This window comes from Crocuta crocuta, unplaced genomic scaffold (assembly GCF_008692635.1).
Source record: "Crocuta crocuta isolate KB4526 unplaced genomic scaffold, BGI_CrCroc_1.0 scaffold233, whole genome shotgun sequence".
NCBI lineage: Eukaryota > Metazoa > Chordata > Mammalia > Carnivora > Hyaenidae > Crocuta > Crocuta crocuta.
In genome coordinates, this window is record NW_027529526.1 from 5,213,502 (window position 1) to 5,240,832 (window position 27,331).

General features: G+C 39.8%; 1 long non-coding RNA gene across 1 annotated transcript in view; it reads left to right on the forward strand.

The window, feature by feature from the left end:
* LOC144229103 (uncharacterized) overlaps positions 1 to 27,331 on the forward strand; it is an 84,026-nt gene that overhangs the window by 26,951 nt on the left and 29,744 nt on the right. Inside the window, exons 3-4 of the long non-coding RNA XR_013334353.1 lie at positions 7,202 to 7,310; positions 18,389 to 18,442. This is a non-coding gene — a long non-coding RNA (uncharacterized LOC144229103). The remainder of the gene's footprint in view (positions 1 to 7,201; positions 7,311 to 18,388; positions 18,443 to 27,331) is intronic.

Here is a 27,331-nt window from a genome sequence, read left to right on the forward strand (position 1 = left end):
CAACCCCCCTTTTATTCTATTTTTTTAATTAAAAATATATTCATCTCTTGAATCAAGTAAAAAATAAAATTGGTATTATAATTCATTGTTAAAATTATTCTAGCTTTTATTACTATGCATGTGTATACCTTTATTGAGATCTTTATTTCTTCATACGGTGTCGAGTTACTATCTAGTGTCCTTTTTTTTCCCCTTGCAGAACACCCTTCAGCATTTCTTGCAAGGCAGGGCTAGTGGTAAGGAGCTCCCTCAGTTTTTGTTTATCTGAGTATGTCTTGATTTCTCTCTCACTTTTTTTTAAAATATTTTTATTTATTTCTAGGAGAGAGCGAGAGAGAGAGACAGCGTGAGCAGGGGAGGGTCAGAGAGAGAGGGAGACACAGACTCCGAAATAGGCTCCAGGCTCTGAGCTGGCAGTCAGCACAGAGCCCGACGCGGGGCTCGAACCCACAAACTGCGAGATCATGACCTAAGCGAAAGTCGGACGCTTAACCGACTAAGCCACCCAGGCACCCCTCTCTCACTTTTGAAGGACAGTTTTGCCAGATACCAGACTCTTTGTTGACATTTTTTTAAAGTGATTTTTTTTTTAATTTTTTTTTTATGTTTTATTTATTTCTAGGAGAGAGAGAGAGACAGCGTGAGCAGGGGAGGGTCAGAGAGAGAGGGAGTCACAGACTGAAACAGGCTCCAGGCTCCGAGCTGGCAGTCAGCACAGAGCCCGACGCGGGGCTCGAACCCACGAACCGCGAGATCATGACCTAAGTGAAATTGGACGCTTAACCGACTAAGCCACCCAGGCGCCCCTAAAGTGATTTTTATGTATTGTCCCATTGTCTTCAGCCTCCAAAATTTGCTGTCTCTTTCTTTTTTTATTTGAGTATCGTTGACACACAATGTTACATTAGTCACAGTTGTACAACATAGTGATTGGACAAGTTTATACATTATGCTATGTTTACAAGTGTAGTCACCATCTCTCACCATACATCACTATTACAGTACCATTGACTGTATTCCTCGTGCTGTGCCTTTTCTTCCCACGACTTATTCATTCCACATCTGGAAGCCAGTATCTCCCACTCCCCTTCACCCATTTTCCCCAGCCCTCAACCCTCTCCCCTCTGGCAACCATCAGATAGTTCTCTGTATTTGTAGGTCTGGTTCTGCTTTTTATATATTCATTCTTTTTTAGATTCCACACATGAATGAAATCATACGATATTTGTCTTTTTCTGATTGACTTACTTAGCATAATATCCTCTAGAGCCACCCATATTGTCACTAATGGCATGATCTCATCCTTTATAATGGCTGTGTAATAGTCCATTGTGGATGTCTACTACATCTTGCTCATCCATTCATCTCCTTAGATAGTTAGATTGCTTCCATATCTTGCCTATTGTAAATACTTCAATAAACAGGGGTGCATGTGGCCTCCAAAATTTTTTGATGAGAAATATGATATTCTATTTGAAGATCTCTTTTATGTGACAAGTTGGTTTTCTCTTACTGCATTAAAAATATTGTCTTCGGTGTTCAAAAGTTTGATTATCATATATCTTGGTGTGGGTCTATTGAATTCATCTTACTTGAAGTTCATTGAGCTTCTTAGTGTGTTAATGAGTGTTTCGTCAAATTTAGGAAATTTTCAGGCATTATTCCTTCAGATATGCTCTCTGCCCATTTCTCTGTTCTTCTTCTGGGACTCCAGCAATGTGCAATTTGGTCTGTTTGATGGTTTGCCACTGTCCCATAGGCTCTACTTGCTTTTCTTCGATCTTTTTCTTTCTGTTCCTCAGTTTCATATCTTCAGGTCTACTTATTCTTCCTTTTTTATTCTTCAAGTCTACTTATTCCTCCTTTTGCCTGCTCAAATATCTTGAACCCCTATAGTGAATTTCTCCTTTCAATTATTAGACTTTTCAGCTCCTGAATTTTATTTTTGTTTTGCTCATTTAAATTTTCTCTCTTTTTACTGATATCTCCATTTTTTCTTCATTGTTTCTTTTATTTCTTTAGTTATTTGTGCATCTTGAGACAGTTTTTTAAAAGTCTTTGTCTCATAGATCAACTGTCATTTCTTTATCAAAGACAAAGACAGTTCCTCTTGTTTTATTTTTTCCTTTGAATGGGCAGAAGCTTCTGTTTCTTTCTATGCCTCATGATTTTTGGTTGAAACTAGATATTTGAATCTAATAATGCAAAAAAAAATTGGAAATTAGATTCCCCCTTCTATAGGATTGACTATTTTTGTTTTATTCTTATTTATTCTTTTTAAAGTTTATTTATTTTGAGAGAGAGAGAGCACACTCAGGTGAGCAGGGAGGGGCAGAGAGAGAGAGAGGGAGAGAGTCTCCCTCCCAAGCAGTCTCTACACTGCCAGTGCAAAGCCCAGTGCAGTGCTCGATCGCACAAACCTAACTGTGAGATAATGACCTGAACCAAAATCAAGAGTTAGATGCTTAACCAACTAAGCCACCCAGGCATCCCTGTTTTTGTTATTTTGATTATGGTAGGCTGTCTCTGTGCCAAGGACCAGCTTTAGGTGTACATTTAAGGTCTTCTCGGGTCTTATCTAAGCCTTTCCCTGGGGATTCATGGTCACTTATTTTCTCTTCTACTTAGCTTGCTTTCCACCCCCCNAAAAGGGGAAAAGGCAGCTGGCCCATTAAATCCTTTGGAAGTAACTTTAGCTGGAGATGCATGTGGCTTGAAACAGTGAGGGGAAGTATAACAATAATGGCTGCCTGCTTATGTGTTTGCCCTCAGTGATCAGAAGCAGCAATCAGAGAGCATATTCCCAGTATTTGTAGAACAGGATCCTTTTAGCCTACCCTAGCTCCCAGAAGCTGTGTGCAAGCTGCTCCAGGAACATCTGCACAGTTGCCTGCCATGAGGCTAATGAAGGGAGTAGATGGATAACTGCTATTGGGATAAGAGCTAAAATTGACCAAAATTAACTGCAATTTATGGACCAAGTCTTCTCTTGGATATTGGAAGCCTTCAAGAGACTCCAGTTTCAAAACAGTTAGACAGATTCTGCAAGTGCAATTTTGCCTAGGTGGGTGGATGATTCCTTGTGGTTCCCACTATGCCAGCCTCCCAGAATCCTCTCCCTGACTTTAATCTTAATATAAATAACAACCTCTTAGTATTGTTTACAAAACACTCTAAATATCACCTAGTTGCTCTCATTCTTGGTTGTAAAACCTGAGTATGCTTTTTAAAAAACTGATGATCAGGCACCATCCATACAAGTCTATTTTTAGCCTCATCTCTTTCCACATTATCTTTCACTCTCTGTCTCAACTTTGCTGTATACTCTCTGTTTCTTAAACATACTTTACAGTTGTATGGAGTAAATATTTATCAGCTGATGGCAGTCTGGAAAGAAAAGGCCTGGTTTGTAATGTTTGCAAAATTCTACTGTGTAAATATTACCACTGTGTCTGGTTTCCAGCTACCAATGAGCTATCACTGAACACAAAGTTGGGAAGAGCTGCTAACAGTGGCTTGCGTAAGCTGATATGAGTAGGCTCCATCATGCTATGGGTACTATACTGTGCCCCTGGGCTCTACGCCTGAATGCCCCTTAATTCTCCCATGATAGCCTTTCAATCTTCAGATCTCTAATAAAACCTTCTTAAAAAATTTACTTTCTTTTTTTTAAAAGCTTATTTATTTATTTTGAGAGAGAGAGCAAGCAGGGAGAGGCAAAGAGAGGAAGAGAGAGATGGAATCTCAAGCAGATTCTGCACTGTTAGCACGATGTAGGGCTTGAACCCACAAACTGTGAGATCATGACCTGAACCAAAACCGAGAGCTGGACACTCAGCCAATTGAGCCACCCAGACTTTTTAAATTTAAATTTCTTTCTTGAGGAAGTGTTTCCCCTTGTTCTGGCTAGGCTACATTTTTATACATTCCTGCAGTGTATATTCCTGTTATGAGTTATATTTTATGTTAATAATTGATATTTTCCCTATTTATCCACCCATGAGAGTAGGAACCATGTGTTTCCTGTTTATCTCTGTATCACCTTTGTTCAGCTCTGTTCACCTCTGTATTTAGGTTGCCGTGGCTAAAACAACAGACATTTATTTCTTAGTTACATAGGCTGGAAATTGGAGATCAGGATGCCAAAACAGACAGTTTCTTGTGAGGTCTCTCATCCTGGCTTGTAGAGCTGCCTTCTCATTGTGTATCCACATGGTGCAGAGAAGGGAGGGTGGAGCACATGCAACTCTATGGCATCTCTTCCTAAAAGGGGACTAATCCCATTATGAGGACCCCACACTCATGACTTCATCTAAACCTAATTATTTCCCAAAGACCCCATCTAAAACTGCCATCACATTATGCATTAGAGCTTAAACATTTGAATCTGGATGAGGCTAGATTATTTGATCACTGTTGGGCATCAGCCGAGCTTAGCACCATCTCCTAGATTTCATACCTGCCTTACAGACAGGCCCAGCATTCTTTGGCAGCTTCCCAGGTTTGGTGTATGTGACACAGATTTCTGGTTTCTCTAGGGTTCTGTGGAGTTGCATTGCATTCCTAGGACATACCCTAAGTCCAATCTTCAAGAGGCTAAAGGATAAATAACCTTAAAGATACTTCTCTGACTTGGCATCAGTTCTCCTTTTCAAATCCTCACCTCTGGCACCTGGATATTTTGCCACTTCCAGACATCCAGTCACAAGTGATTGAGGAGGCACTCTCAGACAAAGGTAGTCTTTCTCAGTGATGCTCTGAAAAAGATCTTGTTATCTCACAAGAGTTGTGTGGTATCCAACTGCTACTTTATAAGTCCATTTCCTATTCAGTTTTAAAGCTCCTATCATGTCATCAGTGAATCCCCATATTTGAACAGAAGGACCAGATGTTCTCATTTGCAGAGAAGAAATAATTTACTAGAACTAATCCAATGACTGGCTCATTCGAGCTCTTGTATTTCTTACTTCCCCAATTGCTTTTTTCTTCTGACATAATATTGTTCATTTTTAGATATGTAATAGGATATATTATTTCCCAAGAAAGCTTTTCTCTCTGGTTAGGTTAGGTTATAGCCTCTTGTGTATAGCCTCTTGTGTATCAAAGGATACTTTTAATCAAAATGAGTTCTAATTGCCCCTTTCCTTCATGTAATAAACACTTACTACACACATACTATTGATTCTAAGTTAAGTGTTACAAGGAGAACAAAATGCAATCCCTGTGTGAATGGGGAGGAGGATTGGTTAGTTAACAATCAAATATTCACACTAATAAACATATAAGTTAAAATTGAAATGGTGAACTGAAGGGAAGGTATGTCTACTTTTTGATATCAAGTAAGAAAGAACTATAACCTAGATTCAGGGGGGTAGTTATCTGGGAACGCTTCTCTGAGGAAGCAACACTTAGCTGAGATCTAAGAGATGAATTAGAGTCAACTGAGAATAAAGAAGATACGGGAATTCTGAAATAAGGCAATAGCATGTGAAAAGGCTCTGTAATAGGAAGAACATGCAGATTCTGAACTGAAAGAATGCCACAGTTCAGAGTGAGAAGGAGACCATGGTGAGAATTGTGGTTGGAACAATAGTCAGGGGCCACATTACACATAGCTTTGTGGGCTCTGTTAAGGGTTTTGTACAAGATTTGACCACATTTAGTGGACAAGAAAATACTCATAACTTTCTTAGATTTACAGAAGAACTAAAAACTCTCCAGGAAGTCTCTAGAGTACCCACCCTGCCCCTTTTATGGAAAAAATTAATCTTATCATTTTTCTGGCAAGCCTGAGTAGGAGAGATGACCCCAGATTGATAGCACTTGGCTCAGGGCCCTACTGAAGACAAGCACAGAATATGTGTTAGTCTATCCATCACTTACATGCAGCAGCTGCTACAAGAATATCTAGAAAAGTTTCAAAAACAGAGCAGAAATATCTAAATATCCAAATAATTAAAGAGCCTTCTCCCCTATACCAGATACATTCTTGAGAACAAATAGAGAATTTTGTAGACTGGATCCAGCTAATAAGATGGCTCAGAGGAAACCAAGTCAAGCTAGAGTATCATGCAAAGAAAGTATGATTTGCTTTAAACCTCCAAAGTAACCAGTCCTTGCTTTAGAGATGTGTTCTCAGTCACAGCCAATTCTCCCTGGAGAGTCAGCCCAAGGATAAATCTCTTGAGAACCAAGTGAAGCAGGAGTACAGAGCTAGTGAATTCTTCTCACTATTGGAGGAATTTTGTAAGAAAATAATCCAAAGATAGAATGAGCTATCCCAGGAGATAGTGATCTCATAATTTAAAAGTATACTAGAAGGGCTCCTGGGTGGCTCAGTTGGTTGGACATCCAACTTTGGCTCAGGTCATGATCTCGCAGTCTGTGGGTTTGAGCCCCGCGCCGAGCACTGTGCTGATGGCCAGCTCGGAGCCTGGAGCCTGTTTCAGATTCTGTGTCTCCCTCTCTCTGGCCCTCCCCTGCTCATGCTGTCTCTCTCTCTCTCAGAAGTAAATAAAAAACATTAAAAAAAATAAAAGTACACTATAAGATGGCTTGGGGGATATTGTACAGAAGATTCAAGTATGTGGGTTGGTCCACATGGTTTAGTCCTATTATGAGAATCTTAGAGGCAGAGCATGATGTTAAAATAGTAGCTATAGGATAGAGAGCATTGAGAGCTCAAAGAGAAAGAGGCTGGCTGTAAAAAGCACTCAATAATGAGAGAGAACAGGAGGACTTAATTTAGTATGAAGTGGAAACAGCTTATGGCACTGTACCTAATCTTACCTGGGCTTAGGAATGAGGAGAAAGGATTCTGGTATTGCATCCTTTCTGGAAACTGTGGCTTCCAACTTGAACTCAGGTCTGTATATCTAGCCCTAAATATGCCCTAAATATGACATCCAGATTTGGGGATTGAAATACAGTTCTTGGGGTTTGAATGGATAATAGTTATCCACAGCTGTGTACCAAATTGAATAAAACTTAGCAGCTCAGAAGAACAAATATGTATTATCTCACACAGATTCTGAGGGTATGCTATCTAGGAGAGGCCCAGCTGGGTAGTTCAGGTTCAGGGTCTCTCTTGAGGTTGCAGTCCAGCCCTCTGTCCTCAAATGACTCTGGATCTAGAGTTATCTCTAGGCTCCCATGGGGCTGAAGAAACCATGTCTAAGCTCTCTCACTTGGTTGCTGACAGGCCTCCATTCCTTGACGCATGGACCCCTCTACAGCCTGCTTGAGTGGCCTCATTTCATGGCATCTGGCTTCCTGCAGAAGGAAAGATTCAAGGAGAGAAGTGTGAGCAGGTGAGTGAAATGGTGCTCTGAAAGGAAGCAGGACTTCTATGTAGAACACATTAAGATCTCTTACAACTCGATAAGATAATGTACTCAATTAAAAATGGGCAAAATAGTGGAACTGGAACTTCACAAAAGAAGGTAAACAAATGGCTAATACGTACATGAGAAGCTCCTCAATTATCACCAATCATAAGGGAGAAAACTTAAAATCTATTAATGAGGTAGTGCTATAATGAGAATGGTTAAAATTAAAAAGGCTGAAAATACCAAGCCTTGTCAAGGATGTGGGGAGTAAGGAAAATGTTCATAAGTTTCTGCTGGGAGAGTAAAATGGCATAGCCATTTATAAACTGGCATAGTCCATTTAGTTACAACAGGCCTTTACGATATGATTCTTTTTTAAATTTTTATTTATTTATTTAAATTTATATTCAAATTAGTTAACATGCATTGTAGTCTTGGCTTCAGGACTAGAACCCAGTGATTCATCTCTTACATATGACACCCAGTGCTCATCCCAACAAGTGCCTCCTTAATGCCCATCACCCATTTAGCCTATTTCCCCACCCCCCAGGCCCTTCAGCATCTCTCAGTTTGTTCTCTGTATTTAAAAGTCTCTTATGGTTTGCCTCCCTCTCTNACCAAGTAGTATTTCATCATATATATATATATATATATATGTATATATATATAACATTTTCTTTATCTATTCATCAATCAATGGACATTTGGGCTCTTTCCATAATTTGGCTATTGTACCGTATAATTTCTAGCTATTTTTCCAAGAGAAATGACTTCAGCTGTTCATAGAAACACTTGTACGTGAATGTCCGTAAGAATGTCTTACATAACCCAAACTGGAAATAATACATGTGACCACCCAACAAATTTTGGTATATAGTGGAATGCTACTTAACTCTCACCCTCCCATTCTTGAGCATTAATAGCCAATTAATAGCCAATTAATCCCCTAAATAGTTATATGTAATATATGCAGCAATATAAATAAATCTCCCAAACATTATGCTGAGTGAAAGAAGGCAAATACAAGAGAATACATACATATCTGTATGTGGAGAAATGAATCCACAGTGATATAAATCACATCAGTGATTGTGTAAGACAGGGATTTGGGGAATATTGACTTCAAAATGAAATGAAGAACATTCTGGGATGATGAAAATATATCTTTTATGTTACATGGATAGTTGTTACATGGCTATATGGCATACTCTTGGTAAAACTCACTGAAATATAGTTCAAAGTATATAATTCTGTATTTAGGTTTTATTAAAGTTGTTTATAAAGGTGAAAAATAAAAATATGGTAAACTAAAAATGTTTAGCATGCAAAGGGTAGTTCACAGAAACAAAATTGTATTTGGAAACTTTATTGCCCTCTCTTAGTCTTTGCAAGATTAACTACAGGCAAAGATAATATATATGAAAAATATAATTAGCAATTTATTTTTGCCTATAGATATAGGTAGATAGATATACATAAATATTTTTGTCTCAGGGAAAACCTGTTTTCTTATATCCTTAAAATATTTATGAGAAAGGATCATATAACAAGCCTCATAGAAAATCTCATTTTACCAGCTAAAAAATTATAGATATCACTTTATCATATCTCCATACAAAAACACCTGGAACTGAATAACTAAAGTATAATTTTAAAAGCTTTTTAAAAATGTTTATTTATTTTTGAGAGAGAGACAGCACAGGAAGGGAAGAGGCAGAGAGAGAGGGGGACAAAGGGTCTGAAGCAGGCTCCACACAGACAGCATTGAGTCCAATGTGGGGCTCAAACTCACAAACCGCAAAATCATGACCTGACCTGAAGTCAGATGCTCAACAGACTGAGCTATGCAGGTGTCCCTAAGCTTTTTAAATCTAAAAATGCTCTTCTTCATAATTTTTAAATCATAGTGCAAATCAAATAAAAAACTATAGACTTTTTAAAGAGTGAGATCTAGGGGGTCCTGGGTGGCTTAGTTGGTTGAGTGTCTGACTTTGGCTCAGGTCATGATCTCATAGTTCGTGAGTTCGAGGCCCATGTCATGCTCTGTGCTGACACCTGGGAAAGTGAGCCTCCTTCATATTCTGTCTTCCTCTCTCTGCCCCTCCTCTACCCATGCTTTGTCTGTCTCTCTCAAAAATAAATGAATGTTAAAAAAAATAAAAAATAATAAAGAGTGAGATCTCAGGGCGGCTGAGTGGCTAGTCAGTTAAGCGACTGACTCTTGATTTCAGTTCAGATCATGATCTCCGGTTTCATGAGATTGAGCCCTACATTGGGCTCCCTCTCTCTCTCTGGCCCTCTCCTCCTTCTCTCAAAATAAGTGAAAGAAAAAACAAAAAGTGAGATCTTTACATTTCATTATATGACACATTGCTAAAGATGAACTTAGAGATTAAAATCAGAGTCTTTCGAAGTTTCATTCTTTATTTACAACTCAGCAAGTATTTATTGAGGGCCTATCATGTTCAATAAATTTTTCTAGACTCCTGGGATATAGTTAAAGGTACATGTAACTTCCTTCATAAAGTTACAGGCTAATGGAAGGGCATAGACAAAAGAGGAAAACTAGTATATAATATTAGAGATAGTGATAAGTTTTTTGGGTAAAATAAAGGCGAATAAAGGTGGATAGTGTTCCGAAAGGGATACCATTTGGTATGCAGTGCTCAGGGAAGTCATCTGTGAGAAGGTGATGTTTCAGCGGAGTTCTGCAGGAAGGGAGAGAGTTAGTCATGCAGACATTGGGGGAATAGCATCCCGGGCAGAGACCCATCGCAACTGGAGGGTTTTAGGACCTCTCCACAGATCTTTCTGCTCCTCTCCTGCCCTGAGGTCCAAGGTCCTGATTGCTGCCCTCAGCACGGAGAGTGCAAAGCTTCTCACTGTTCCCAGGATCTCTGGGTCTGAGCGAGCAGCATCTAAGCCTCAGCCTCTACACACTTTCCCAGCGCGTCCCAGCGCGGAAGCGTGCTTGTGGCGGCAAGTCTGGTATTCCAGCCACAGTGGGTGTGGACCGCATCACGGGCTGTGGCTGGTGGGCAGAGACCCCAGTTAGGTGGTACTCCCAGGCAGAGCAGAAATCCTGCCCGGGTACATTGTATATGATCCGAGCAACGTACCCGGGCAACGGTGCATCCCTCTCCTCAGTCCCCAGAAGCCTTTGCGTTTCAGAGAACACACCTGCCTTCTTCCACGTCTCTTTCGCATCCACTTTTGTGCCTCTGTGTTGGGGACTCCTAGCTTCCAAGATGCCTCTAATCAGGTTTCCTCTCGCTTAACTCCTGGTGCTGTCTCCACCGTGAGGGAGTAAGTTTGGGACTCAGGAATTGGGGTCTTAACATTCGTTCTCTTTGGGGCACCTGGGTGGCTCAGTCAGTTAAGCGTCCCATTTCAGCTCAGGTCATGTTCTCCAGATTGGTGAGTTGGAGCTGGGGAGACGGTCTGTGCTGACAGCTTGGATCCTGGAGCCTGCTTGTGATTCTGTGTGTATGTGTGTGTATGTGTCTTACTGTCTGCCCCTGTCCCACTCGTCCTCTCTCTCTCCTAAAAATAAATAAATATTAAAAATATAAATAAATAAATAAAGTCGCTCTCCTCATGGCAGACTGGCAGGCAGGTGAGTTTTTCTTTCTCATGTAAACTACAAAACTATTCTCCTCGGAGTCTATCCCTGATTTACCAAGTGTATTCAAGGAAGTTTAGACGTTTGTGTGTGCAGATTGTTTAGATTATGTCCAGCTATCACCCAACTTAAGGCTAATATATAAATCGCCAAGGAAGGGGAACCTGGGTGGCTTAGTGGCTTATGTGCCAGACTCCTGGTTTTGGCTCAGGTCATGATCTCACAGTTCCTGGGTTGGAGCCACACATTGGACTCTGGGCTGACAGGTCCAAGACTGCTGGAGATTCTCTCATGTTCCTTCTTTCTCAGCCCCTCACCCGCACATTCTCTCTCTTTCTCTCTCTCTCCCAAAAGAAAGAAATAAACTTAAAAAATAAGTCACCAAGGAAAATAGTGATTTTAAACTAGTAATTTGACTATTTTCCTCTTGATTTTGTAATCTTATTTCTTAATTTGGCATGTAGAGACCCACCCGTCCACATCAGATCTCGTGTCCCCCAGTCTTTTGCCTCATAGCCACGACCTCAATTGGGAGAATGGTAGCAATGTCTCCTCCCTGCTGTCAGTGCCTGAGTACACAGGTTCATGGCTGGATACAGGGCCCAGCACCAGGTCCCACAAGATCATCTCCCACAAAGCCCTGAACATTGCTGTCTGGCAGGCAAAGTGAACAAACTACAGAAGAAGTACATGTCAGGGGGCCCCTGCATTCATCACAACTATAGTGGAAAGCTCATCATAAACCCACATCTGGTCAAAAATTCTTCTAACTTACTTTAATTCCATTTTATTTTAATTTATTTTTAAATTCCAGTATATTTAATATACTGTGTTTTATTAGTTTCAGGTTTATAATATAGTGATTCAACATTCTATATATTATGCATTACTTCTCAAGATAAATATACTCTTAATTCCCTTCACATATTTCTTTTATCCCCTCAGCCATCTCCTATCTGGAAACAAGCAGTTGGTTCTCTATATTTAAGAGTCTCTTTTTTCCTTTGCTTTTTTTTCATGGTCATTTGTTTTGTTTTTGAATTTCCCCATATGTGTGGAATCATATGGTACTTTTTTTTTCTCGGTCTGACTTGTTTCACTTAGCATTATACCCTCTAGATCCTTCCACATTGTTGCAATGGCAAGATTTTTATTCTTTTTATGGCTGAGTGATATTCCATAGATATGTATACCACATCTCTGTCCTTCTAGTAACAGACATTGGAGGTGCTTCCATAGCTTCACTATTATAAACAATACTGCACAAAAGTAGAGTGTATATGTCTTTTGAATTAGTGTATTTGTATTCTTTGGGTAAATATCCAGTAGTAGAATTACTAAATCATATGGTAATTCTATTTTTCAATTTTTGAGGTACCTCCATACTGTTTTCCAGAGTAGCTGTACTAGTTTGCATTTTCACCAACAGTATAAGAAGGGTCTCCTTTCTCTACATTCTTGGCAATACTTGTTGTTTTTTGTATTTTTTATTTTAGCCATTCTGATAGGTGTGAGGTGATACCTCATTGTGGTTTTGATTTTCATTTCCCTTATGATGTGTGATGTTGAGCATTTTTTCTTATGTCTGTTGACCTTTTGTATGTCTTCTTTGGCAAAATGTCTGTTCATGTCTCCTGCCAATTTTTATTTTTATTTTTAAAAAATATTTTATTTTATTTCAGAGAGAGAGAGAGAGACAGTGTGAGCAGGGGAGGGTCAGAGAGAGAGGGAGACACAGAATCTGAAGCAGGCTCTGCACAGAGTCTGATGCAGGGCTCAAACCCACGAACCGTGAGATCATGACCTAAGCCAAAGTCGGATGCTTAACCGACTGAGCCACCCAGGTGCCCCTCCTGTCCATTTTTAGCTGGATATTTTTTGTGTTGTATAAATTCTTTATAGGCTATAGTTCTTTGTTGTAAAGAACTCATGCAACTGAATGGCAAAAGCAAAGCAACAAGCAAAAAAACACAATTCAGTTATAAAATGGGCAGAGACCCAGTCTAACCTGCTAGAATGGCTATTAGGAAAACAAAATGAAAGACAGAAAAGCAAAAAAACAAAACAAAACAAAATAAGAAATAACAATGGTTGGTGAGAATGTAAAGAATAGACAACTATTGAGCATTAAAGTGGGAATGTATATTGGTGGAGCCACTGTGGAAAACAGTATGGATGTTCCTCAAAAAATTAAAAACAGACCTACCATACTGTATCATCCTGCAATTCCACCTCTGGGTATTTATCTAAAGAAAACAAAAATGCAACTCCAAAACATATATGCACTCCTGTGTTCATTTTGCCACTATTTACAGTAGCTACAATATAGAAACAATTTGTGTACATTGATAGATAAATGGGCAAATAAATTGTGGTATACATACAATGGAATATTATTTTCTCATAAAAAGGAAAGAATGTTACCATTTGTGACAACATGGATGGATTATGAGGACATTTTGCTAAGTGAAATAAGTCAAACAAATACATATACCATATTGATATCAATTATATGAGGAATTTAAGGGGAAAAAACATTTTTAAAAACTCATAGATACAGAGTACAGATTAGGGGGTGTACAGAGTACAGGTTGCCAGTAGGGGATGGGGATTGGGAGAGAGGGTGGGTAAAATGGGTAAAGGAGGTCCATAGGTACAAACTTTCAGTTATAAATAAGTCCTGGGGATGTAATATAGAGCATTATACTATAGTAAATAACACCACATTGTAAATTTGGATGTTGCTAACAGAGTAGATCTTAAAAATTATTTTCAAAAAGTTAACTTTATTGCTTCTATACAATTCATTTACAGTATAGACTCAGCAACAACCACACCACCACCACCATGACAACAACTATAGGAGTAGCAACATCATAAATCCATTTTTTTCAGCCTTGGGGGAGATTCAGAGCTGTCCAATTAGTTGGACTGTTTCCACTGAAAATTCATTGATTGTACTGGGTTCCACATGTAAGAAGTTTGGAAAGTCATAGTAACAAATAAAAAGGTGAACAGAGTGAAAAATCATCAACTATTCTAGGACCTTAAAGAGGGGTGAGGACAGAGGTGAAAACCCTGCCCCCAAGACTGGAGAGACAGAGAGACAAATACCAGAAGTAAGGGCTTACCAGGTGGAGAGTCACAAGGGGAAACTCAGAAGAACCAGTGCCAGGAACTGGAGATGGGGTAGGATAACCTGAATTGTGACAAATGGCTGGACAGTTGTGAGAGCTAAAACTTCCAGGGGGACCTAGTCCCTGTGGGGGGAGGGGTGTTCCACGGTCCTGTGAAATTTCCCTCTCAGAGCGCCACCAGGTTCTCACAGTAAGTACCAAAGAAAATCCCCTTGCGATTCTATGGAGGAGAAAGGAACCCTTTTGAAACATGCTTATTTCTTAATAAGATGTGTCCTCAGCAGAGACTAATTAACTAGAGTCTAAACTGTTGGGCTATTATAGGAGCCTAAATGACCAGAGGAAGAGAAATACCCAAGTCCAGTCAGCTCAAGCCTTCTACGTGGTAGAAGGGAAATCTCCAGCTTTAGTTGATTCTAAAAACCAAAACCAAAACACTGAGAACATGTGAAGTTTATAGTAAGAAGCGTGGGCCCACTAAAAATCTGAGCCCTTACTATAGGACTGTAGAATGCTTCCTCTCCCCCTCTGTTCCTAATGGCCAACATTTGGAAGCAACCAAGATGTCCTTTGGAAGGTGAATGGATAAACTGTGGTACATCCAGACAACGGAGTATTATTCAATGGTAAAAAGAAATGAGCTATAAAGCCATGAAGAGATGGAGGAAACTTAAATGCATATTTGTAAGTGAAAGAAGCCAGTCTGAAAAGGCTACATATTGTATGGGACATTCAGCAAACAGTAAGATTATGGAGATAGCCAAAATATCAAAAGATTTTTAGAGCAGTGAAAATACCGGGTATGGTGCTATGTTGATGGATATATGTTGATACATTTGTCCAAATCCATAGAAGGCACAAAAGCAAGAGCAACCCTGTTAACCTTAAAAATAAAACTGTCAGTTATTTTACCAAGAAAATGGGTTTATTTGTGAAGAGCAGAGCATTGAAATTCTGGACATGCAAAATACGACATCCTAATAGGCAAGTTCAACAAAGGAGAGGAAAGTTATTTTATGGAAAAGGAAGATTTTGGGAGGGTTTGATTTGAAGCAAAGTCCATTGGAGAAAAGCAGGACTTCAGGGTGATGACAGTTTCTCATTGGCTGAGTTGTAGGGGTACCTGATTTCTTACAGGAGAGGCAATGTATATCTTTTTCCATTGGATCTGTAATTGGTGATTCTTACCTATAGAGGATTCTTCTGTTGGCGTCTATACTTGAGAGTCCTTCCTATAAGTGACCTTGAGTGGAATGGCTCCCCCTTCTGGTCTCCAAACTCTACTGACGTTTCCCTTTATTAATATTCACAACCCTAAAACAAACTATGGACTTTGGGCATTATGATGTGTCAATGTTGGTTCATCAGCTCTAACTGCAATATTTTTTTAAGTTTATTGTCAGGTTGGTTTCCATACAACACCCAATGCTCATCCCCAGAAGTGTCCTCCTCCATGCCAATCACCCCCCTTCTTTTCTCCCCCACCCCCATCAGCCCTCAGTTTGTTCTCAGCATTCAAGAGTCTCTCATGCTTTGCCTCCCTCACTCTCCCCAGCTATTTTTCCCCTTCTCCTCCCCCATGGTCCTCCATTAAGTTCCTCCTAATCCACCTATACGTGCAAACATATGGTGTCTGTCCTTCTCTGCCTGACTTATTTCGTTCAGCATAACACCCTCAAGTTCCATCCATGTTGCTACACATGGCCAGATTTCATTCTTTCTCATTGCCATGTAGTACTCCATTGTATACATAAACCACATCTTCTTGATCCATTCGTCCGTTGATGGACACTTAGGCTGTTTCCATGATTTGGCTATTGTTGAGAGTGCTGCTATGAACATTGGGGTACATGTGCCCCTATGCATCAGCATTCCTCTATCCTTTGGGTAAATTCCTAGCAGTGCTATTGCTGGGTCATAGGGGAGTTCTGTTGTTAATTTTTTGAGGAGCCTCCACACTGTTTTCCAGAGGGTCTGCACGAGTTTACATTCCCACCAACAGTGTAGGAGGGTTCCCGTTTCTCCACATCCTTGCCAGCATCTAGAGTCCTCTGATTTGCTCATTTTAGCCACTCTCCGGCATGAGGTGGGATCTCAGTGTGGTTTTGATTTGTATTTCTCTGATGATGAGGGATGCTGAGCATCATTTCATATGTCTGTTGGCCATTTGGATGTCTTCTTTGGAGAAGTGTCTGTTATATCTTCGGCCCATTTCTTCACTGGACTGTTTGTTTTTCGGGTGTGGAGTTTGGCGAGTTCCTTATAGATTTTGGATACTAATCCTTTAAATGATATGTCATTTGCAACTATCCTTTCCCATTCTGTCGGTTGTCTATTAGTTTTATGGATTGTTTCCTTTGCTGTGCAGAAGCTTTTTATCTTGATGAGGTCCCAGTAGTTCATTTTTGCTCTTGATTCCCTTGCCTTTGGGGANTGCACAGGGAACAAAGGCACACAAACGCACAGACAAATCCAACAAACACGCAAACAGAAAGGGAAAAAGGTTTAACTCAGAGAGAGAAAGAGGAGAATATGTTTAGAGGCAAGGAGAAAGAAATGAAGATAGTGTTACTCAGTGAAACTATATAGTCTGATTACTCCAGAGAGAGAGAGAGAGAAAGATAGCGGTGGAGGTGTAGAATATACATTTAGAGAATGGATTAAATGTGACTGTTTAAGCAAACCAGTGACCAGAGTGCCCAGTCCAGCAGAGTGGAGGGTTATGAATGAGACAAAGGAGAAAATATATCTGAATAGAAAGAATTGATCTAGAATTAATCACGGCAGTGCATCCATGTTGGTCATGCCCTGGGCTCCAGTTAAAAAAAAAAAAGGCAGCTCTCTAGTGGGAATGGGTGTGGTTTGGTGTAGGCAGGTCTTAGCCTCCACTGCGTCCCACAGGTGGCTCCCTGAGGTCTCACCCTGGTGGTTGTGGGGAGAAAAATGGCAGCGCCCCACTCCCTTCTTGAACCAAGCATTGCAACTTACTCTTTTGGGTCCGATCTCCCTGTGCGGCGGGTGTAGCCAAGGTGGGCTCTGCTCTATATCCCAAGTCAGGCCTCATTTTCAGATCTTAGTCCGCACTTCCCATTGATATTGCCTGAAATATAAACTCACAGGCCGAGTCCCTCCCAGCAGTTTCAAGCCTCTCACCTCCCCACTGGGAATCAAGCCAAGCCAGAAGCACAGCAGCACGGCATCAGGTGCCCCGCTTCCCCTCCAGGTTGAGCTGGTGAGCGAGGAGCAGTTTCTCCCAGGGTAGCCTGGGACCAGTGCTTCCCGCTCAGGGTCAGGAAACCGCATCCCTCTGTCCTGATCCGAGGTTTTTCTCTTCTCCAGCGACAGGGACAGTGTCTTGAACAGTTTGAGCCACTCTTCCTTTTCCCCCTAGACTCACTGTGGTTCCCCACAAAGAGGGCTCCCTCCCTTTCCTCTGTGTCTCCAGTCCTGGCCTGTTTTTATCTTCCCAAGTTCGCACTCACACGATAAGATGTTATCAGTGGACTCTGTCTCCTTTTCCTCCCAAATTCCTGGATTCTTTAACTGTTCCTGTGGCTTCAGGCCTTCTCCTTTTGAGAGATGGGGGCGAGTGAAATGTACAGAACTCCCTACTTCTCCGCCATCTTGCCCAGCTCTAACTGCAATATACCACTCTTGTGGGGGCTATGGATAATGCATGTGTGGAGTTAGGGGTATGTGGGAAATTTCTGTTCCTCACTCTCAATTTTACTGTGAATCTAAAACTACTCTAAAAGCATAAAGTGCTTTTAAAAAATTGTTTGTGCTATGTAAAGAAGGAAAGAGACCAAAGCTTTCCATCATCGAGTTTACTGAAGAACACGGGAAGAGAATAAATTGCTTTTGAATCATTTCCTTAAGCCATTTTCAGAGGGCAGTAGAGCCCCTACTGTGGGAGGGAGGGCAGCAGTGGCTGCCAGGGAGAGGAAGGAAGTGTACCCTGAGGAGGATGAAGTTTGCCAAGACCTTTAATCAGGTGGATTGCTGTGAACATTAGAGGAGGGGGACATCAGTGCTTAATTAATAAACTAGATATAAAATTATCTTAAAGATGTTGCATGAAGAGTGAGCATGAAAACTAATGTTAAAATCATACTGAAATAAAACAAAAAGCAAAACTGAGTCCCTCAGTTTTGTTTTTTTTTAAAAAAAGCTGTATGTCAGGCACTATGTGCATGTCATCTGTTTTATTCTCAAGAGTTTAATAAGATGGGTATTATTATCTTTGTTTTATAAGAGAGGGAATGTTAGAGAATTTGGCTTGAATTAATTATATTTTCCAGGTGTCACTGAGGCTCTGAGATGCCAGGACATGGCTTATCTCTTGGCAACATCAGGTAAGAGCTCTGGTCCTCTGGACACAGCTACTGAATCAGAGGAGAACATGGAATGTCTGTCTGCTGCAAGGCTAACATGATTTGTAGTGAGAGGCTCCATGACCAGGCAGGAACCACTTACAGTTCCTAGGCCAACATTTTGGATATTGGCAATTTATCTGCAGGAAAATAAAGGTTAGTGCTGCCACTTAAGCTAAGTCAATTGCTAAAAAATAAAGCCCAAATCAGATACATAACAACATTCATGAAATAAAAAATTTTAAATGCTTCAAAGTTCAAACAGACAAAAATCCAGTAATTACCTATAGTTGTCATTGCTTATTGTTTAACCTTGTCTGAAGTTGTGGTTGATTCTGTAGAGTGTTTTGTTTGAACAGTGGATGCAGTATGGGGGGTAGTGGAAAGAATGTTGGGAATGAGGAGGTGGAATGCTAATTCCCACCCCTAACCCAAATGGTGTGACTTTGAGAAAATCATTTGGACCAGTGTTTCACATTGGTCAAACTTATCTATTGGACTGAGAGATTTTGAAGTTCCCTTCTAATTCTAACATCCTACAAACGTAGTGTAAATTTCATGCTCTCTTTACAGTACTTCTTTGTGACAAGGTACTCACTGCCTGGCTCCCTCCATTTGCCCTGGCAGGTGCTGTTGGTTCATGGCCCCCTTCTTCCATGTTCCAAACCAGCAATGGCCAGTTGAGTCCTTCTCACACTGCATCGGCACTCTTACCTTCTTTTCTCCTTCCCTCTTCCACCTGGCAGAACTCTTGTGATTTTACTGGACTCATCCACATAGCCCAGGATATTCTCTCCATCTCAATGTCCTCAATTTAATCACATCTTCAAAGTCCCTTCTGCTATGTAAACTAACATATTCTCAGTTTCCGGGGATTAGGATGAGGACATCTGTGTGTGAAGGGTGGATGGGTCATTATTCTGCCTACCACAGTAAGAGAAGACTGAGCTGATGGGCAAGGACTATAAGTCTTAGATGCATAGAGAAAGAAGCTGCTGTGGTCTAGAGCCAGAAAGTGGCTAAATAAGCTACAGAGTTCCTGATAAGGGTGTGCATTTATTAGGGTGTGGTGCAGGGAGTGAGGAGACAAGACAATTCCTCTTTATATTACGGCTGTCTTCTGTGCTTCCTCTGTTGCAAAGGGAGCCATCCTGAATATGACCTGTATGGCTGTCTCCATTCCAACCTCCACAGGAAATCATGAAAAGGGAGCTATGGAGGAAGTTGGTGTCAATTTGGTGCAACTTCAGTAGAGGTGGGAAATGGAAAGCTTTGCCATTATACAACTCCAGGCCTTGATAGGTAATTATGATGCTATCAAATAAACCCTAAATTTGGGACATAGACTTGGATAACCTCTGCTAGGCTTTTTTGACAATAAACAAACAGCAAGACTGTTAACTGAGCCCTTGGTTAAAACCCACCTGAAAAAAACCTCTTTTTTTAAAAACCTGTATTCAGTATTTAGATGTTTCACTGAGGTTGGCAGTAGGGATTGTTAAAATATGTGGGGTGCATAAGAACCCCAAGACTTTCCACCACCCAAGGCTGACGAAGCTCTCTAATGTGTCTCTTCTCCCAGGAGAGAATGTGCTAATTATTCTCATTCTGGTATCAGGGCTTGCAGAGCTTTCCTGTATGATTCCTGTCCCCTCAGTAGAACATATCAATTGCCATTAAGAGCCTAGAATCAAGGAGATGATGTCCATGGATTTTAGGTTAGACAAGGAATGAGAAGGACATTTACAGCAGAAGGAAGTAATGGCATGTTGTGTTCATGGGACCTTTCTGGACTCTCAGAGTAGGAAAATAAGAAAATCCAGCTCACTTTTTTGCAGAATGGAGTCGACTTGTGCCTGGGGCTGCTCTTCAAACCCCACAGGCACCTTCTTTCTGTTGGCCCCAGGAAAAGTTCCATCCAAGGTCCAGAGACCATGTTTAGGATGTTTACAGCTGGCAGGGAAAGAACTTGAGTGTGGTGGAGGAGGACCAGGCCACTCTGAGAGGTGGATGGACTCAGCTGGTGACGTCAGGGAATTTCTATAGTTGGGTTCCTCTTCGATGATTAAAATTCTCCCTTGGATCAGACTCCTAGGATACAGTATGGCTTTCTTCTCCTGGCTGAATATACTTTTCCATGGAGAAGAGGGATAGAAATAGGAAACTTTCCACTGTACCAGAAAGCTCCTTATAGAGGTGACTCCCTTAGGGCACTGTTCAGGAACCATAAAGTGCCTTTAAGGGGATTTCATCTCTAACTGGAGTTGTCTGGGATTGGGAAGAGTCTGGCTTTGGGGTCTTAGGCAACAGGAGTTGAATCTTGGCTCTATATTTCACCTACTGCCCTTAAGCAGATGATACTCCCCTGGAGCCATTGTTTCTCACCATGTAAAATGGGAACAGTAACAACTACTTGGCAAGAGTAAAGGTATTTTATATTAAAGACCAGACACATTGCTTGCATAGGGCAGATACTTAAGAGTGGTGGTATTATTATTATTATTATTAAAGCTTATCTAACTACATCAGCTCAATATGATAAATTACATCAGAACATGCCTCCCTGCCTTCTTAAGAGAAGGGCAATGTGTAAGTCTTTAGTTCTCAAAATAAAATCTGCTGGCAAAGCTACAATGGAAAGACTCTGCCTTCCCCAAGCCTCTCAGATGCATGCCTGGCCATGTTGCAGGCTCAGTGTTCAGCGGGATTTAATGACCATTTATCTTAAACACCTGGCACATTGCCTTGCATGGAAGAGGCACTCAAGGGTAGTGGCTGTTGTTATCATTAAAACAAAAACTCAACCCTTCAAGTGCCAAATTATATCCACTTACATGGAAAACTAGATAAAATACATTGCGTTGTCTTCTACTTTCTTAAAAAATGTACTGAATATAATTTTATTCCTTTATTGATTTCATAGATACCATCATAAGACCATCATTTAATGTGTTGGGCACTAACAACTGCTTTCAGGGACTGTAAGACATATAGGGCTAATAGCCTCAAACATACTGTTATTTTTCTTTGATGTTGGTCTAAAATTAATACAATGTTATGGTTATTCTATTTCCTCTCATAAGGTTGTTAATTATCACTTCTTGTCTTTGTCATTGTAACTATCTTTTGCAAAATTCACTCACTCCTGTGTTCATGCAGTGAAATAAACAGCAAAATAGCCAAAACCAAGCTTTGCTGAATGCTGTTGGAACACAGAGCTGATAGGCATGGAGTAAGAACTTGTAAATACTGGTCACTAACTATAAAAAGGGTTTTTGGACATCTACACAGTTAAACTGTATTGAAGAGAACAGAAACAGAGCTTGCCAGAATTATGTGTAAACACAGAGCAAATAGATACTGAGTGAGCATTCACAAATAATGGTCAGGAACTTCATGTCCTTCTGTAACAACAGCTTCAACTAACATGTGCTCAGGGAAACAACAGAAAGTAGCCATACAGGTTAGAGGTGTGTGTGAATGAAGAACCTAGACATTGAGAACTCAGTCATGGTCAAGGCAGCAGTAATGAATTGTGACACCTATTTTGGTTATCCAGAGGTGATCTTCTTGGTCGCTTCTCAGCTTTGTCTGATTTACAGGAGGTCTGCAGACAAGGGACACCTGATGAGTGGGTGTTTTTTCCATTTCTTTCTTGAGACACAATCATAGTGAAGACCCAAGTCCACCATGTGGGATGAGCCCAGCCATCCAGGCTGCAATCTTATGAGGGGTGTGTCCCTGGATAATTGGGCTCCGAGGACACAAGTAGAAATCATTTTCATTTCCAGGCAAGTATGTAGTCAGTTTTTGAGGCTGGTGAGAGTTTGATCAGCTTTCAAATGTTCTGATCAAAGTCAGTGTTTGGCGTCAAAGCCAAAGCTCCCTGAGGACATTAAAGGCCTTTGGAAACCCCCAGCCCTGGGCCAGTTGTCTTCAGCACACCTTTCAGCAGTAGTCAAACACACTTAAGCAGCCAGTGCCTACCTTCTCTTCAGCCCCATTGCCATCCACAGAAAACCTCCAGTTAAAATGATAATGTAGGATAGGCTCCCCAAGGAGCCCTAGGGCTGAGCAAGGACCACTGGTTAGAGAATGGTTGGGTTCTCCTTGTCATTGCTTTGCCTTGTGATAAAGCTGGGAGGGGCTTGTGTCCTTTGCCTCAGAAGCTTCAGGAGTTTTCACTGGCCAAAGTGCGAATGACTAAAAAAACCTTTTTTCTGTCTCTATAGGAGACAGAGATTTTAGGTTTCTTCAGGTGTTAAGACAGGATAGGGGAAGGTTATTGAGAAAGTTTATTCTTACTTTCATGCAATTATAATTCAGAAGATATAATTATATAAGCTCCATTAAAGCAAGAATGTTTTCTATCTTGTTTACTCTGTATTCCTTGTGCCTAGCATAGAGTATATGCTCAAAAAACTTTTGAATGATGTAATGAATTTCTACTGAGATTGAAGGGTATAAGAAGTCCATATGAAAATTCTCAATACATTCTGGGAAACCCTGTTTAGTTCACTATATGATTGGAGTAGGAAGGGGCTAAAAGCTCTCTTGAGCTTCTAAGAGGTCCTGACAAATGCCAAATTGTTACAGTTCAGTGTTTGGAGGACTCATCCTTATGGTAAGTCATTGAAGTATCCATCCAGTTTTCAAAGTTTTTGTGAACAGTTAAAAAAATTGATTCTAGGAGTCAATCATTTCTGTATAAAACAGAAGGTTCAACCAAATATTAATGCTGTAGTTCAGTGGCAATAAACTTTGGCATTTAAAGGAAATGCAAATATTGAAACATCAAGTATCCCATAATTGTATTCTATTTTTAATTCTAAGAAAAATATGGAAATGGTGTTTCATCTGATTCACCATAAAAGATATTACAATAATCTAATATGATAATTGCAAAAGAATGAATCAGAATCTTGGCTTCCATTAGTGAACAGATATTGCATAGTAGATATTCCAGAAAAAGAAGAAGAAAACAAAACCAGGGGAAAAATCTGATGACAGAGAGAATGACATCACAAGTTTAAATGCATGCTAAAAATTGAAATTGAAATTAAGGTCCCTGAGTTTTGCCCTAAAGCTATGTTTTCCAAAAGTCTTATTAGATTAACATTATCTGAGTATTGCTAAAGACACATTCCGAGGTCCCACCTTATGCCAGATGAATCTTAATTTTCCAGAAGTCAGGTCTGAATAGTTACTATACTCACCAGGTGATTTTGATGCACAGCCAGTTTTGGGAATGAACACTAGACTGTCAGTCTTCACAATATAGCTTTCATTTTTTTTTTTTTTTGTTTTTCATTTCACTGATCAAAATCAGCTTCTTTCTGGAAGCTTTCTGTAATTTGTTTTATATGAGCAAAATTTCTGTGCTTCCTTTTATCTCCTAACTTCTTATCCTATTATGGCATTTAATCAATGTGTTATAGAATCTTGAAATTGAATTGGTAGAGGAATAGAGAAAAGGCAACACAATATTTTAGTTCTCTCCACATTGTATCTTTAGATTTTGCTTTGTTAGTTCAAGTATTCTCTCACAGAACAATAGACAGAGTTATATTCAAATGCAAATCTGTATTAACTCCCATCCCTGGCATGAAAGATCCTAGGATACAGATTTGGGGGTATACAGAGTTGAGGGTATCCCAACTCATTTAGATTGAGCCTGCAGATTTTTCTTACAAGCTTGACATGTAAATCATGACCCAAGCTTTAGACAGGTGTTAATTAACAGTGAGAACCTAGGCTTAGGACAAGATTGACACTGTGATTTTAGAAAAAGAATTAGTTTTTAATTGATTTTAATTATCATTTAGAAAAGTTGCCTTTGCCTTTCCATATCTAGATATCATCATCAAATGAAAATACAGTGTTTCATATGGAATAATAGTAACAATAGGTAATAATCATTAGGTACTATATTAAATGGAAGGTAAGTAGGAAAACAAAATAGTGTCTCATCCATTAAAGAAATACTGCTGATCATTTAACTGCCACAGTTTTTAGCCTTAATAGGGAGTAAATTGAGTGTTATATCTCCAGAAAGAAAGACAAACTGATGGTTCTAGTAAAATATCTTTAAAAATTTTTTATTTTTCAAAAAGAAATTTTAAGTTTATTGATTTATTTTACGAGACAGTATGTGTGAATAGGAGAGGGGCAGAGAAATAGAGGGAGAGAGAGAATCCCAACTAGGCTTCTCACTGTCCACACAGAGCCTGAAGCAGTGCTTGATCCCACGAACCATAAGATCATGACCTGAGCCGAAATCAAGAGACAAACACTTAACTGACCAAGCCACTCAGGTGCCCCAGTTCTAGTAAAATGTCTTTTCAGAATCAGATCAAAGGAAAGACAACAAAACTTGGATATCCTTATTTCAAAAATCAGCAATATCACTCTATTATGAAACATCTGTCTGGAGTTGAAGAAGTTATCTCTTGACTGACAGATTGTATTTTCCAGTAGTGCCTGCAATATTATTTCATCCCTCATGCTTAAAAACAACAAAAACAACAACAAAACTACCTTGCTATATTCCCATTAAGAGACGGAGTTTATTTCCCTTCCTCATAAACTGGATGGACCTTTATGACTAGCTCAATGAATATAGTTCAAGTGGCACATGATGAGACTTCTGAGGCCATGTTGTAAAAGGCAATATACCTTTCTCATAGCTCCGACTCTTAGGATTTCTGACTTTGGAATTTCTCATTGCATGAGAAAACCAAGGCCACATGGAGAAACCCATGCAGAGAGAAACTCAGTATTCCCAACCATCAGCCCCAGTTATGCTCGCAACTGACAGCCACCAATAACCAGTTGATTAAGCCAACTTAGAAATGTGTCCCCTTGCTATCAGTCAAGGCATCCCAGCAGATGCCAAGCCCTGCCCAAACTGCACATTTCTGAGCTAACAGAATGGTTGTTTTTGTTTTAATTCACTCAGTTTTGGAGTTGGTTTTTTTATGAGTCAAAAGATTTTCAGAAGAGTACATTGCTTATTTCTTTAGAACTTTAGTATTGATATAAAACTTTAGTATTGATATAAATCAGTACTACATGTCAGCACTTATTTAATGACCATGTGTGTTATTAGGATGAAGTAATCAGGCATCTGATTCAAGTAAAAAATGTTATTCAAAGCAGTGCTAGGATTCCTGCTTGAATTTGTATATTTATAGAATCTGTGTATTATAAGAATGCTTTTCCTTCCTCTCTTTTTATTAGGTGTTGAATAAATGAATGAAAGAATGAATACTGAAGATAGTCTAACTATGATTCTATTTGGGGGAAAGATTAGGAGTAGTGAAGGGATTAGAGGATTAGTCACAAAACTATGATAATAGATGAGTTGTTTGAGATTTAAGCCAATCACAAAATGTAGCATATCTAGCACCCAGATCTTGTTGTTTTTTTTTTTCCCCTTTTCATCAGTTTCTGGTTTTCTTTCAATCCTCATCATTAGGGCTACTTTCTCTAGGAAGCCTTTGAACCCTGAAGACAGTTAAATCCCCTTGCTATATGTCATATAGCTCTATGCAGCACCTCCTATAATGCTCTTCACTGAGTGTGTCTTTCTCAGTTGCTTCTTGAGCTTGAGGCCGAGTCTTTCTTGGTTGCTTCTCCACCATCAGCACATGGTATTGTAACCACTACACTGGGGCTACTCATTGATTTGAATTACAAGGAATTGCTCTAGGACACATTGTGTTTGTTTTTCTCATTGGTTTTGGCATTTTACTTTTTTTGGCCATGAGTTTCTTTCATGTAGCATTATTGGCTAGTTAGAGATTTCATAAATTCCCTATCTACTCCTCCAGAATGAGTACAACTGGTGGGAGAATGGGATACTTGCAAATATAAAATTATATTATCTGATTAAGTAATAGAATAAAAAAATGACAACTAACCTAATTCTCTAAGTTTCTCTGTGGGCATGTGCTTGGGGAACACATGTGTTTATTATCCATTATTTTATCTTATCCCACCCACTTCTCTCTTTGCCTAATTCCGATCTGTTTTTTATATCTCAGCAGAGCTATCACTTCAGACAATTTGCACCTAGGCTGTCTAAATGAAAACTTCATTCCCAGTGTCAAGTACAATGGTACTTAACACATGGTAGAAGATCAGTAAATGTTGTTGAATTAACAAATGAATGAACAAAGGAATATTGGAAAGATTTTATGTAGGATCTTATTCAGGGGAAAGATCAGGAAAAAAGAGAGGAGGGAATCAGTCCTAAAACCAATTGTGTTCTTTGACATTTAAGCTGATCAAAAGATGCAGCTTTGCACCTAGCACTCAGAAATTGGTTTCTAAATACATTCTCCAATACATTGAAGGAGGACTGCTTGGAGAAATGACTTGATTCCAGGTCTGGGACAGGGAAAATACAGATGAGTCTGGAGCATCATGTAGTTCCAGAGAGTAAGGAAGTACTCATGTGGCCATAAGTGTGGGCTGAACTTAATGACTCTCATATAATAGAAAGAATATGGAAAGGGAAAGAAACCTCACAGATAATACCTTAACCAAGCACTTAGAGTTAATATCATCAGTAATATTTATTGTTATCTTGGGTTCCCTGACACAATCAATGAAAAGGGTACCTCTTCTAGGATATTCTTCCTCCAAGATCCCTAAGCTCTATCTAATCATGAGAAAACAGCTAACTTAAACTGGGGGGTAGTGTAAGAAATACCTGACCAGTGTTTTCAAAAGTATCAAGGTCATGAAAACAAGGAAACACCGAGAAGCTGTTAAAAAATCAGAAGAGACCAAGGAGAAATGATAACTAAATGCAATGTAGTGTCCTGAACCAGGAAAGATATTAGTGGAGAAAAATGATAAAATCTA